We start from the raw sequence: 13,362 nt of genomic DNA on the forward strand, positions 1-13,362 counted from the left end.
CAGGTGTACCTTGGAGAGACTGGGTGGGTGGAAACAATATGTATATATGTATTTGCATATGGTGTAGTCAGAACGGCATAACCCAAAATGTACATCTCCTCACTCTACAGCCAATTACTAAGCCTAGATCTCCATTATTTTGTGTAGATAATCCCTAAAAATCCCTCCTTTACAATAAATCCTAGAAATGGGGATCAAACAGCAGAGCATAACAAAGCACAGTTGGCGCAACACTCAGGTCCTAAGAGGTGTATTCCAGAAGGCTGAGTCAGATGAGTGTGACCCTATGCAAATGTGACAGTGTGTGAGCGGGAGGAATGTCTATGGATGCATCCCAATTGGCACCCTATCCACTATATAGTGAATTAATTTTGGGATGTGGCCTATGGGCCCTGGTCAAAAGTAGTGCACTACATATGGAATAGTGTGCTATTTGGAATAATCACAGACAGGTTGGGCACATCAAAAGGAGATTCCTTTCCCCCTCATTTCCTTTCCTCATGAGTCTTAGTATAAATTAATAACACAAAGCCATTGTTCATCCAAACAGCTTTAGGGAGAAATTAAAAGTATTTGACTCATTGAAGGAATCTGAGAAGAAATGATTAACTGACTAACTAGTGTGTACAAAAAAAGCAGACAAATGAGTGCGTGCCCACACAAACACAGCTTTTCTTTCTGCCACCTCCATCAACCTACCTTCCACACACACTCCAAAAAGTCCAAAATATTTTGTCTAATTATTTTTAAAAACAGTCCGGTGGGCATGTAACTTGTCCCATCCACCATGCTGAGTCTGAGGGAGGATGGAGGTAATATATACCAAATGCTGAACACACACACACACACACACACACACACACACAAGCCATGATAAATTGGCCTACACAAATATCCACGATACAGCACAACGCCAAGCCTTTGTACTGTCAAACTAATGCACCCGAGGTTCAGTGCGCACTCCACAGCTTTGTCAAGTATCAACAATCCAAGTAACGGGGCGGCAGCGTAGCCTAGTGGTTAGAGCGTTGGACTAGTAACCGGAAGGTTGCGAGTTCAAACACCCGAGCTGACCAGGTACAAATCTGTCGTTCTGCCCCTGAACAGGCAGTTAACCCACTGTTCCCAGGCCATCATTGAAAATAAGAATATGTTCTTAACTGACTTGCCTGGTTAAATAAAGGTAAAAAAAATAAAAATTAAATAAAAAAACCATTAACCCCGAACTGTCAGTTCACACCACATGAACAAAAGTATGTGGACATCTGCTTGTCAAACATTTCATTCCAAAATCACGGGCATCACTTTGCTGCTATAACAGCCTCCATTCTTCTGGGAAGGCTTTCCACTAGATGTTGGAACATTGCTGTTGGGACTCCTCCATTCAGCCACAAGAGCATTAGTGAGGTCGGGCACTGATGTTGGGCGATTAGACCAAGTCAGCGTTCCAATTCATCCCAAAGCGGTTGAGGTCAGGGCTCTGTGCAGGTCAGTAAGATTCTTCAACACCAACCGACAAACGATTTCTGTATGGACCTAACTGTGCATGAGGGCATTGTCATGCTGAAACAGGACCTTCCCCAAACTATTGCCACAAAGTCGGAAGCATAGAATCGTCTAGAATGCTGTAGCGTTAAGATTTCCCTTCACTGGAACAAAGGGGCCTAGCGCGAACCATGAATAACAGCTCGAGACCATTATTCCTCCTCCCATTAAACTTTACATTTGGCACTGGATTGGGACAGGTAGCGTTTTCCTGGCATCCGCCAAACCCAGGTTTGTCCGTTGGACTGCCAGATGGTGAAGCATAATTTATCACTCCAGAGAAAACGTTTCCACTGCACCAGAGTCTAATGGTGGCGAGCTTCACACCACTCCAGCTGACACTTTGCATTGCGCCTGATGATCTTAGGCTTGTGTACGGTTGCTCGGTCATGGAAACTCATTTCATGAAGCTCCTGACAAACAGTTATTGTGATGACGTTGCTTCCAGAGGCAGTTTGGAACTCGGTAGTGAGTGCTGCAACCGAGGACAGGCGATTTTGTACCCGCTACACACGTTTAGCACTCGGCGGTCCCATTCTCTGAGCTTGTGTGCTTCGTGGCTGAGCCGTTGTTGCTCCTAGACGTTTCCACTTTACAATAACAGCACTTACAGCTGTGTACTCGATTTTATACACCAGTCAGCAACGGGTGTGGCTGAAATAGCCGGATGCACTCATTTGAAGGGGTGTCCAAATACTTGTATACATAGTGTTTGTTGATTGATAAGAGCAAGAAAGATCAATAGCTATTGACACTGTCAAACAAGTGGAACAGAATGGCAAAAAAAAGGTAGGAATATCCAACCCTCACCATCTCAGATTGCGCCGAAATCTTTTATGTAGTTAGAAATATAAGATAAATTAAGATAATTGATTCAACAGGATTCAAAACATAATTCTTCCTAACAATGAGTAAGACCTCAGGAATCCAATAAAATTAATCAAAAGCCATCCACCCACGGTTGCCCCACACCCCATGCCAATCCCACCCCGAAAACCAGTGTACTGTATGTCCACTATCAGTTCAGTATACTTTATGTCTGACAAGAAGTACAGGGCTGCAGCTTCTTCATACTTTGCAATGTATTCCCTGTAAATCTGGTTAGGGCTGTTGCTGTGATCATATTATCACCACACCAGCAGTCATGAGTCATGAATGCAGTAAAATTCCACGTGACTTTTGAGTTACATAATCTCCTTTTGTGCACTCTGGACATGCTTTGGTAGTACTCAACTTGCTAACTATCATCATGCCCTGGTACTCAGGGCTCAACTGTCCCTCTAACTACTCTGACATCAAATTATATCGAAAATCACATCAAACACGTATCAAAACAGTAGGTCTATCATACTTGTAAAACTCACCTCACTGTGATCATCAATTTGAAGAAATAAGTTCAACAGCAGGTTGAAACAATGTAAAATGGTTGTTGTGGATGTTGTTTCAAAGCCTAACACAACTAAATGGACAGTGCTTTCTAAGGTGATGATCAATTAAAAACACATAAGCATATGCATTAAACCTAAAATAAAAAAACAACCCGAATAAAAATGATGATTGTGCAGTTACACAATACATAGCCTACCGCATATTATGCATGGCCAGTGGCGACCCGTCATTCAGGGCACACCTGTTTTGAGCTCCACATTTTTTGCCTGTTTTGCATATTATGTTGGCATTAGTATGTGTCACATTTCAGTTTGCAAACAATGTATAAAAAAATATAATTTGGTTAATAAAGCCGCATACAAACATGGTCTCTTTTTTGTTTCTTGAGTAAGGAAGCTCCAAAATGAAGGTGTTTCAGCCTATTTCAGTGCTTTCTGTGGTGGTGGGGCAAGCCAGCAGAAAATACGGTGCGGCGTGATTGGCTCAGTGTTCTGTAACTCATGGGGACACTACATCCCTGCCAAGTCTAAGGATAGACCTCAAATTCTAGCCCCTTGAGTGCTGCCATAGAGTTACATTAGAAGTGCCCATCCAAGAAGGCTCAAAGTCATTGGCCACTGAAAAATGACATCACATTACGTTATATGTACAGTAGCTTTGATTGGACTGATCATGTCAGCATCATACTTTCAAAATCTTAGCTAGCAGTCATCGTCATGAATCAAGTTGACAATCTACTGGTAAATCCTTTTTAAATTGCAGATAAAACGTATTGGTGCTCATCGGCCATTGGGCATCAACATTACACAGTAAGTTGGAAATTGCAAATTCAACAATAATTAGCTTGGAAGGAATCAGTGAAAGTGGTTGTGTGGTCCCAAATCTGGGATTAGGGTGCTCTTTTCCAAGTTTTTAAAATGGTAAACATTCAACATTGGCCATGCTGTCAATGAAGCATGATTTGTGCTGCGCTCAAAACAACTGTTAACTTGGAACTGCGAAAACTTGACTTCAGTGAGTTCAAGAAAACTGGAAAGTAAGGAATAAACGAGCTCTGACTGGGAAAATACATTTTGAACGGTCATCCAACTCGGAATTGTAAATCTGGCCTCTTTCTGGAGCTACAACCTGAAGATCAATGACATCATCATGACTCAAACTTGTTTTTCCCCCCCCCAGAGTTCCCAGTTGATTTGAAAGCGGCATAAATCCAGAGAATGCCAGACTGTTCCACCACGTAGCCCATATAGTTTGTTGATTTCTACGACATTCCAAGGTTGAAATCATTAACAACTAAAATTGCCAAATAACTAAATCTAGCATATAGGACCGGTTTCAAATGATCAATTTTACGTTCAATATGCGCACTTGCTACATAACGGGAAACATCATTTATATTTTATTCAGTTAAATTAAATTATATTATATTCCTCTTTAAAATCATTCAAATAAAACAATTGCACAGGAACGTAAACACTACTAGCTAGCCAGCTAGCCCACGAATAGCAGCACTGCAGAAACTATTACACTCAACGGAACGACTTGATTAGTGTAGTGTCAACAACGCACCCACTGCCAGCTAGCCTACTTCAGCAGTACTGTATCATTTTAATCATTTTAGTCAATAAGATTCTTGCTACGTAGCTTAACTTTCTGAACATTCGAGACGTGTAGTCCACTTGTCATTCCAATCTCCTTTGCATTAGCGTAGCCTCTTCTGTAGCCTGTCAACTATGTGTCTGTTTATCCCTGTTCTCTCCTCTCTGCACAGACCATACAAACGCTCCACACCGCGTGGCCTAATCTGGTGGTCCCAGCGCGCACGACCCACGTGGAGTTCCAGGTCTCCGGTAGCCTCTGGAACTGCCAATCTGCGGTCAACAAGGCAGAGTTCATCTCAGCCTATGCCTCCCTCCAGTCCCTCGACTTCTTGGCACTGACGGAAACATGGATCACCACAGACAACACTGCTACTCCTACTGCTCTCTCTTCGTCCGCCCACGTGTTCTCGCACACCCCGAGAGCTTCTGGTCAGCGGGGTGGTGGCACCGGGATCCTCATCTCTCCCAAGTGGTCATTCTCTCTTTCTCCCCTTACCCATCGGTCTATCGCCTCCTTTGAATTCCATGCTGTCACAGCCCTTTCAAGCTTAACATCCTTATCATTTATCGCCCTCCAGGTTCCCTCTGAGAGTTCATCAATGAGCTTGATGCCTTGATAAGCTCCTTTCCTGAGGACGGCTCACCTCTCACAGTTCTGGGCGACTTTAACCTCCCCACGTCTACCTTTGACTCATTCCTCTCTGCCTCCTTTCCACTCCTCTCCTCTTTTGACCTCACCCTCTCACCTTCCCCCCTACTCACAAGGCAGGCAATACGCTCGACCTCATCTTTACTAGATGCTGTTCTTCCACTAACCTCATTGCAACTCCCCTCCAAGTCTCCGACCACTACCTTGTATCCTTTTCCCTCTCGCTCTCATCCAACACCTCCCACACTGCCCCTACTCGGATGGTATCGCGCCGTCCCAACCTTCGCTCTCTCTCCCCCGCTACTCTCTCCTCTTCCATCCTATCATCTCTTCCCTCCGCTCAAACCTTCTCCAACCTATCTCCTGATTCTGCCTCCTCAATCCTCCTCTCCTCCCTCTCTGCATCCTTTGACTCTCTATGTCCCCTATCCTCCAGGCCGGCTCGGTCCTCCCCTCCCGCTCCGTGGCTCGATGACTCATTGCGAGCTCACAGAACAGGGCTCCGGGCAGCCGAGCGGAAATGGAGGAAAACTCGCCTCCCTGCGGACCTGGCATCCTTTCACTCCCTCCTCTCTACATTTTCCTCCTCTGTCTCTGCTGCTAAAGCCACTTTCTACCACGCTAAATTCCAAGCATCTGCCTCTAACCCTAGGAAGCTCTTTGCCACCTTCTCCTCCCTCCTGAATCCCCCCCCCTCCTCCCTCTCTGCAGATGACTTCGTCAACCATTTTGAAAAGAAGGTTGACGACATCCGATCCTCGTTTGCTAAGTCAAACGACACCGCTGGTTCTGCTCACACTGCCCTACCCTGTGCTCTGACCTCTTTCTCCCCTCTCTCTGCAGATGAAATCTCGAGGTTGTTGGCCGGCCGCCCAACAACCTGCCCGCTTGACCCTATCCCCTCCTCTCTTCTCCAGACCATTTCCGGAGACCTTCTCCCTTACCTCACCTCGCTCATCAACTCATCCCTGACCGCTGGCTACGTCCCTTCCGTCTTCAAGAGAGCGAGAGTTGCACCCCTGAAAAAACCTACACTCGATCCCTCCGATGTCAACAATTACAGACCAGTATCCCTTCTTTCTTTTCTCTCCAAAACTCTTGAACGTGCCGTCCTTGGCCAGCTCTCCCGCTATCTCTCTCTGAATGACCTTCTTGATCCAAATCAGTCAGGTTTCAAGACTAGTCATTCAACTGAGACTGCTCTCCTCTGTATCACGGAGGCGCTCCGCACTGCTAAAGCTAACTCTCTCTCCTCTGCTCTCATCCTTCTAGATCTATCGGCTGCCTTCGATACTGTGAACCATCAGATCCTCCTCTCCACCCTCTCCGAGTTGGGCATCTCCGGCGCGGCCCACGCTTGGATTGCGTCCTACCTGACAGGTCGCTCCTACCAGGTGGCGTGGCGAGAATCTGTCTCCTCACCACGCGCTCTCACCACTGGTGTCCCCCAGGGCTCTGTTCTAGGCCCTCTCCTATTCTCGCTATACACCAAGTCACTTGGCTCTGTCATAACCTCACATGGTCTCTCCTATCATTGCTATGCAGACGACACACAATTAATCTTCTCCTTTCCCCCTTCTGATGACCAGGTGGCGAATCGCATCTCTGCATGTCTGGCAGACATATCAGTGTGGATGACGGATCACCACCTCAAGCTGAACCTCGGCAAGACGGAGCTGCTCTTCCTCCCGGGGAAGGACTGCCCGTTCCATGATCTCGCCATCACGGTTGACAACTCCATTGTGTCCTCCTCCCAGAGCGCTAAGAACCTTGGCGTGATCCTGGACAACACCCTGTCGTTCTCAACCAACATCAAGGCGGTGGCCCGTTCCTGTAGGTTCATGCTCTACAACATCCGCAGAGTACGACCCTGCCTCACACAGGAAGCGGCGCAGGTCCTAATCCAGGCACTTGTCATCTCCCGTCTGGATTACTGCAACTCGCTGTTGGCTGGGCTCCCTGCCTGTGCCATTAAACCCCTTCAACTCATCCAGAACGCCGCAGCCCGTCTGGTGTTCAACCTTCCCAAGTTCTCTCACGTCACCCCGCTCCTCCGTTCTCTCCACTGGCTTCCAGTTGAAGCTCGCATCCGCTACAAGACCATGGTGCTTGCCTACGGAGCTGTGAGGGGAACGGCACCTCAGTACCTCCAGGCTCTGATCAGGCCCTACACCCAAACAAGGGCACTGCGTTCATCCACCTCTGGCCTGCTCGCCTCCCTACCACTGAGGAAGTACAGCTCCCGCTCAGCCCAGTCAAAACTGTTCGCTGCTCTGGCCCCCCAATGGTGGAACAAACTCCCTCACGACGCCAGGACAGCGGAGTCAATCACCACCTTCCGGAGACACCTGAAACCCCACCTCTTTAAGGAATACCTAGGATAGGATAAGTAATCCCTCTCACCCCCCCTTTAAGATTTAGATGCACTATTGTAAAGTGACTGTTCCACTGGATGTCATAAGGTGAATGCACCAATTTGTAAGTCGCTCTGGATAAGAGCGTCTGCTAAATGACTTAAATGTAAAATGTAATGTAAATGATTTATAAGTATACAGCCTATGGCATGGTGCATAGCCAGATTCCATAAGCCTACAGTCGGCCAACTCGTATTTTATTCACCTGAAATACAATTTCTTCGCATCATGTACCTTACTTTAGACCCGACTAAAATAAAGGATTTATGGTGATGGTGTACATTAAATTGGTTGTAGATGTTAAAAAAAGCTATATCAGCAGCTTGTGTGTGGAGGCCTAGTTATGCTAAAGGTGTTTGTTAATTAACGGTCAATTACCACGAGACCAGTGAACTTTTGCATGACAATAACCTGCTGGGGGGAGAAAAAAAATCATGACAGCCCTAAATCTGGTGATGTTTTGTTTGTTTTGACCACTAGAGAGTGAATTGCTTTCATGGAGGACTGGCTTGACTTGTGAAGATCACCACACAATTGCTTTTCATCATGAGCAAAAGCTATTGGTTTTCCATCCAAAATTGCAAAGAAAATATTGCGATCCATGATTTAATAAACACAAGAGACCAGCAAAATGTATAAAAGGATGTGGCGGTAGCAGGAACAGCGGCATCTAGTGTGAAAGTTTACAGTAATTCATGGTAAATAAAGCAAGCAAACTTCAACAGCTCATTTCTCTCAACAGGGGGAAAAAAGCATCACCAGATTCACAGGGAATACATTACAAAGGATGAAGAAGCAATACTTCAATCCGCAGATCCATAACAAGGCCTTGTCAGACATACTGAACTGAATACTGTGTAGTGGTTGATGGGGTAGGATGTGTGGGTGGCTTTTTACTATTTCATTGGATTCCTCATGTCTTATGCAAATCAGATGTTTGGTACTATATTTCTTGAATATTATGTTAATCCTATAAATTAAAAGGGCTAATTTGGGTGCAATCATGAAGCTTAATTTATCAGATATCTAAATTAATGTTCAATAAAACAATTTAGCAGGAATGCTAATATTATCAGTTTCTAAATACAGAAACGATTTCAGAACAATCAGAGATGGTGGGGGTCATGGCATGCTAGCGTAAAGAAAAACTCCAGAACTCTTCAACCTTTAATATAAACAGGAAAGAACACCAGAGAGGCTACATGTGACTGATGTATTAAGAGTATGTGACAGGAAGGCTTTGTGAGGGTGATGACATTAGAAGCCTGTGAGCACTTGAAAACTAATGTCTATGCACAAGGACAACTCTCAACAATTTCCACTGAACAGCATCACTCTGTTACCGTGGAATTGCCCTTACTGTAGCTGTCTACTTTGAAATGCCAGACACCCTCGATTGTATACACGACGCATCGAAACTGTTTGTCCGTTTCCAAGCTTGTTTAGTACATTTTTGTGTACTTCATAAGGTATGCTCTGAGCCTGTGAAGCCACAAGTGATGAGGAAATAGAACATGGTGTAGGCAGTAAGAGATGTGACACAAATCAAGAGTTTGATGCGAAGCAGAAATTACTGGGTGACAACAGCGCACATGCAGAACGGGGTTCTCATGCTACTCAGTCAGCGCCCATCCCAACCACATTGCACATCAGAGATCAGCTGCGAACCAAAACAGTGGTGGGGTGCCTTTTATTGTTGTTTGAACTGCAGAAAGCCACTCAATATGACGCTGAGAGACAAGTGAGTGCACGTCGGCCTTTCACATCTGTCTTTCAGCTTCACTCACACACAAACATAACATTTGATATTGTGGTTTGAGGAAATTGCCAATTTAACCCAGACACGTGGCAAAGCAAATACTCACACGATCACATTCACAAACCCAAACATACGTGAGTTAGACTACATAATAAGCCTATGCCCATATAGGCCTACTTCATCTACACATTCACAAACAAACTTAGGCTACACATACTGTATGTACAGGCTTCAACTTACAAGACACCACAAAAAAAGTGTTTGTGTCAGCTGTAGACCTTAACATTGTGCACTTAAAGGGATAGTTCACCCAAATTACAAACTGACAGAAACTGCTTACGGGGTAAGGAAACCGACGTACAAGGTACGACAGTAATCCATGCTTTGGTTTAGTTTCCCTGGCGGTGGCTGGCACTGTTTCCAAACATTTTAGCACAAATCCCATTCAAGTCATGGGACCAATACTTGAAATCTAAAAAATAAAACAATATTCAAATCATCTATAAGTGACTTTGGTGAGCTGCACAATAAATTTGAGATAATTTCTGATGATGCTTATATTGGTCCCATGACTCGTATGGGATTTGTGTTACAAATGCTAAAACGTTAGCATTTAGAAATAGTGGCAGCAGGGAAACTAAACTAAAGCACATATTGCTGTCATCACACCTTGTCCATAGACTAAGATTCTTGTATGTAATGAAAATCACTATATCAAATAAATGCAAAGTAATAGACTAGGAAACCAAAATGTAATTTTGTAATTTGGGTGAACTATCACTTTAAACAAAGACATATTGGTTGTTCAGACCCACCCCCACAGTCATACTGAACCAGAGAGGAGACACAGGAAGTTTGGGGTCCCCTAGCGCCTCCCAGGGTCCCATTCTCAGGCCGTCTCCATGACAACACCCCCCTCACCCAGAATTCCGCTATCCCCTAAGAGGGTCAAGACCGCTGTCACCATCCACCCAGGGCAGGACTCCAAGCCTGCTTTGCTCTAACATTCCGCTGACTCTGGGGTTGTCGTCATCATCAGAACTGTCTCTAAAGACTTTCCAAATGTTCCCCTCTGCTATTAGTACACACACAATGCAAGGGGATTTGATGTTCATATGCCACATTTGATTTAGATTTAATTTGGTTGACAAACTCATTAGGTTAGGTTATTGAGAATTTGGTAGTTCATGTTTAGAATAGGTCCTTTACCACATCCACCCATGGCCTCCGGTACACTAGGCTATGTGCTTGCTAATCAGCTTCAGCATGGATGCTTTGCATTCTTCATGATGAAGCAGGTTTTCAAACCCTACATCCTCAGAAGTGTCACAGAAAAGAGTGCTGTTCTCTGAAGTCTCTAAAGGGACCAGCAGCGAATAGAATGGTGATAAAGCTCTCAATCAGATCTAGCGAGATATGACATCAGCAAGGATGTGGGGACAGCGGGGCCGAGGTAAAACTGAGAAATGACAGGTTTCTAGGAAACATTTCAGAGACACAGACTTTCAATGTGTGCCAGGGAAACAAAGTGACAGAGGTCAACAGAAATGAATAGACCCTATTTGTCTATTAGAATTTGTGTCAAGTATCTTCGAATTAAATGGTAATAATAGATATTACAGCGCATAGGATTTTCTAGAATTTTTGCATTGTAATTTCAGAAAATGTCCAGAATATATCTGCCGCTAATAGTGGAATGATAGTGTATCACTGTACTACTTACCCACCAGTGTTGTGATTGGCTATGATATTCGCCTATTGATTTCTCATGCAGGACCGGCATCTGTTGTCTAACTGGGAAACCTGTTGTAACTTTGTGGCTACGTATCTAGTGGAAAACGCTCTGTCATTTCCTGGTTGCTAAAATTCTACACTGCTCACTCAATTACAGTTTATGTGTGAAAACAAACTCTTTATTATGTAGGAAATCATTGTGCCATCTAAATTGCTGTGAAATATTTTTTAATAAGATGAAATACAATTTCTACACCAGTTTCAAACAGCGGTTTTGGTCCACCAGCTTCAAACAGTTGTAAAAACTATATTTTTTGTTGTGTTACTGTGTAGAAAGAAGAACATTTATGAATTCAGTGTATTGCTAGTAGTTTTGAATATTGTCCAGGTCTAGGTTTATATGATCAGGACTATTTTCTAAGTAAGAGAACATTAAAAATGGAACCTGTCTTCTCTTGAGATTAAAGCCTTATTTATATTTATACTGCAAGATATGAAGTGCCACAATGATGTTTGTTTTTCAAATTATGTATTTTATTGAAACAGAAGTATGAAGTAAATAGCCCACATTATTATGAAAAATAAGTACCTTTTTTGTGATTTTATAACAGAACATTGCATTTGGTTGTTTTTTAAAGTCCACAACAATGCTTAAAACCCATCAGGAGAACACTGGGAAAAATCTGAGAAATTTTGATTTTTGGGTGTAGTTACCCTTTAATTTAAGTGCACACCTAGCCAGAGGTTGTTTTTTAGCAGTGTTTTTGTAGCACCCTTGATCGTAGAGTTTGCAAAACAAGTACCCACTGGATTGCTGAAAATAATCATAATATTCTGCCAGGTTACTTTGTAGTTAACATTTCATTGAGAAGGTTTTGTGAAAGCCTTTCCATCTACCAGAAGACTGTTTGACTTAGCATCATCGCTACACAAAGTGATAGACGCTCGCACCGCACACAGACGGGCATTCTCGTTGTCTCTTCAGAAAGTTGCAGGAAATATCTTGGGCAAATTAAATAATTTTCAATACATTTAGTTGTTCCTAGTGATTATTCACCATCTTCATTAGGTGTTTTCATAATTTATCTACAGATAATCACCAAAAAGTTGAGGCCTAACAGTAGCCTATACAATTTAAGGAGACAAATGAACAGCTTTCTCACCGATGCGATAGTCTACGATGACTGACGAGAAGTGTCATTCACTTTAGCGTCACGGTCTGGCAAGCTCCAACATCCTAGGAAAGGAAACCTGGGAAATCCTTTGTGGATTTCGACTCATCGTTACCACTTACATTACTTACATGGGGCAAGCAAATTCACGAGGATCATGCTCTCTCCATCAGTGTAAAGAAATTTGACTGCACAGTATAGCTACACAGTATAATGACGAGATACTCATGTCGCCGCTCTAACAATAGGAGTTGTTGTCCCAAAGGCGGAAAGGCAGGTGAGAAATTTAGGTCCAAAATAAGCCCATAGAAAAGCTTGGGCTTATTTTGGACAGATTTTGGCGAGAGTGAAACCTTCCTCTCTGCAGTGTTTCCCTGTCATTGCTCGCTTTAATAGATCACCAGAAGATGCATTTCGTTCATTCTAGCGGGAGAGGACTCGACGTACTAGTGAATTTAAACTATTAAATGAAAAGTAGCCTGAAGTGGTAAATGAAGCCGGCTGAAAATGAGTCTGTAACCGATGGATTTGAAAAACAGTGTGTGTGTGTGTATATATCAAGGTTATTATTAGTAAAAAAAACTTAAAATAAAATCTAAGATTGGAAAAATGATTTAGTAAATCGAAATAAAAACTATAGGCTACTGAAACTGACTGCAAAACTAATTTTAGTTTTTTGATTTTCTATGTGGCAAAAATCAAATGGGTTTAATCAAGCTTTTTTTCAAATGGGCTTTTCTAGCTTCTGAATCTGGCATGTAAAATGCTGCCAGTAGACGGCAATGTTTCAAATAGGCCCATCTTGTGCAATATTATCATTAGCTATCAGAAGCTAACAGGGAATAATCCTTATATGGGATTATTTTGAGTGATACAGCTATAATTTTATTTTTACAATTCGGTCAGGATTCGCCTCCTGGTATCATATGAACACACATAAGACTTGGAACATTTTTAGAATTACAGGAAATGTGCTTTGAAAATACACATTTTTCTCTCTGCCAACAAGAAGGGTGTTTGGTGTCTCATGGGTTGCGAGGTGGGCGTTTGTTACTATGCCGATACACAACAATGCATCCGGACTTTTGTCACACAGGAA

At 43.4% G+C, this 13,362-nt stretch overlaps 1 protein-coding gene across 2 annotated transcripts in view; it reads right to left on the reverse strand.

The window, feature by feature from the left end:
* The window catches only part of LOC124035970 (SH2B adapter protein 3-like), a 70,600-nt gene that overhangs the window by 11,599 nt on the left and 45,639 nt on the right, over positions 1–13,362 (reverse strand). The gene's annotated exons all lie outside the window — the stretch shown is intronic.

Source organism: Oncorhynchus gorbuscha, linkage group LG05 (assembly GCF_021184085.1).
Source record: "Oncorhynchus gorbuscha isolate QuinsamMale2020 ecotype Even-year linkage group LG05, OgorEven_v1.0, whole genome shotgun sequence".
Taxonomy (NCBI): Eukaryota; Metazoa; Chordata; class Actinopteri; order Salmoniformes; family Salmonidae; genus Oncorhynchus; species Oncorhynchus gorbuscha.